This window comes from Myotis davidii, unplaced genomic scaffold (assembly GCF_000327345.1).
Source record: "Myotis davidii unplaced genomic scaffold, ASM32734v1 scaffold265, whole genome shotgun sequence".
NCBI classification, from domain to species: Eukaryota; Metazoa; Chordata; class Mammalia; order Chiroptera; family Vespertilionidae; genus Myotis; species Myotis davidii.
The window spans coordinates 5449175-5451367 of record NW_006296627.1 but is presented as its reverse complement, the minus strand read 5'-3'; positions in this window follow the sequence as shown (position 1 = coordinate 5451367).

Sequence of the window (2193 nt, the reverse complement as noted above, 5' to 3'; positions counted from 1 at the left end):
TTTTTAGAGAATGTGGAAGAGAGAGGGAAAAACAGAGAGAAATATCAGGGTGAGAGAAACACCTTGATTGCTTGCCTCCTGCATGAGCCCTGATCTGGGTCCAGGCCAGGGAGGAGTCTGCAACCTAGGTACATGCCCTTAGTCAGAATTGAACCCAGACCCAGCAGTGGGCAGGCCGAGGCATTATCAACTGAGCAAAACCAGCTAGAAAAGGATATGACATTTCTTAACCCTCCAGCAGCAGACCTCACTTTTTTTCTTCAGGAGTGTGCTAAAAAACCCTAGATCACCTATTTGGATTCTTCTTACCCAAGTTACTAAAAATATTACCAGTTGCATACAGGGAGCTTAGCCAATGAGCGGTCAGAGAAGGTGTTTCCTCTGTAGTTCATGCCAATCGCAAGCTTGGCACCCCCAGCCCAGGCCTGACGCCTCTGGCCCAGGCTTCAGGTCTGGGAAGTGGACCCCTATATCCCTCGATCACTGGCTCTGCCCTCGCTCAGGCCTGATGCCTTGGCCAAAGAAGTCGACCCCCATCACCCACCAATCATCTGATCGGCCCCTTGCCCAGGCCTGACGCCTCCACCAGAGGTGTCAGGCCTGGGCAGGGGACACCCATCTCCGTCCCATGGCCGGCTCCACCCTCGCCCAGGCATGATGCATCAGCCAGAGGCATCAGGCCTGTACAGGGGACTCCCAGACCCCTCCGATTGCCGGATCTGCCCCCGGCCCAGGCTTGACGCCTCTGGCCCAGGCATCAGGCCTGGAATAGGACCCCAATCTCCCTCCAATTGCCAGATAGGCCTCTTGCCCAGGCCTGATACCTTGACCAGAGACATCGACCCCCATGACCCTCCAATTGTCGGATCGTCCTCCACCAGAGGTGTCAGGCCTGGGCAGGGGACTGCCATCTCCCCCAAATCACCGGCTTCTGGGGCTTCTAGGGCCTGCCTGCGGCCTGACGAGCGGCAGGCAGGTGGCTTCTGGGGTCGCACACGGGGGCCGGAATGGCAGCTCTTGCGCTGGCAGCTGCACTGTCCCACCCTGAGTGCAGTATGCAAATTAGACACCATCTTTGTTGGTGGTTAATTTGCATATCGTGCTGGTTAGCCGATGGGAGGCGTAGCGAAGGTACAGTCAATTATCATGTTTGTCTATTATCACGTATTATTACCATAGAATGTGGCCTACATACACTTCAATAATGGGCTAATTAAAATAAGCATCTGAGTAAGACACCTGCCCATACAGCTATAGACATTTCTGTTCATCTTCACCTTTCTGAACTGGATAATTCCACCAGGAGGTATTTGCCACAAGGTCAACATCAAAATTAAACCCTGACTTGATCTACTTTTGTCTTTATCTCCTTGTCAATATACCTCATTATTTTTCTTCCTCCTCTTTGGCTCTAAGCTCCCTAATTTTTCAGGCAGGGTTTACACATGGCAGGGTTTATACATGGCAGGGTTCTTTTAGAAGAGAGAAACTATTGTTAAAATCTTCATCAACCTATGGCTAACCTCTGCAAACGCCATCCTCACCTGAAAACTTGGATTCCTGTTGCACAGACGACAATAATAACATGAAGTATACACAATACAGTATCTTAGTGAAGACTGTGGTGAAGAGGATGAGCATGAGAATATATAGGGTCGGTGTCTCTCATATTTGAAATCTTGGTGCCCCCACCCTCTAGGCCCACTTCCTCAGGTGTACATTGCACTAATGGACAACCCTAGATAAAGTCAGAAGTTCATTCCAATTCACAAAGCTGGAGAATTCTTGCATAAATTAAGGAACCACATCAATGTACCAAAAATGATCTTGGCCTACTCCTGTTTTCAGTTGGCTATACCTGCTTCTTAGTTCAATCTTCTTTATTGCTTCCTAGTGTCAGAGCCTGCCTGAGTGGAAAGGAGACAGATTTGCAATGTTGTAGAAAACTTCAGCATATTCCATTTTCATAAGGAGAACCTAGGATTAACAAAATGCCCCCAGGAATATTCATCCCTTTAGCATTGTGCCTTCTTAAGCTCAAGGCCTTCCACAGGATGTAACATTTTCCATGTTGCTCATTTATAAAGAGCATCAATTTGTACACTCCTGGGGCATTTTAAAATGAAGTCATTAATACAGTCATAGGATTACATTGTGGGATTGAAAAAAGATGTCCATCATCTCACTTGAAAT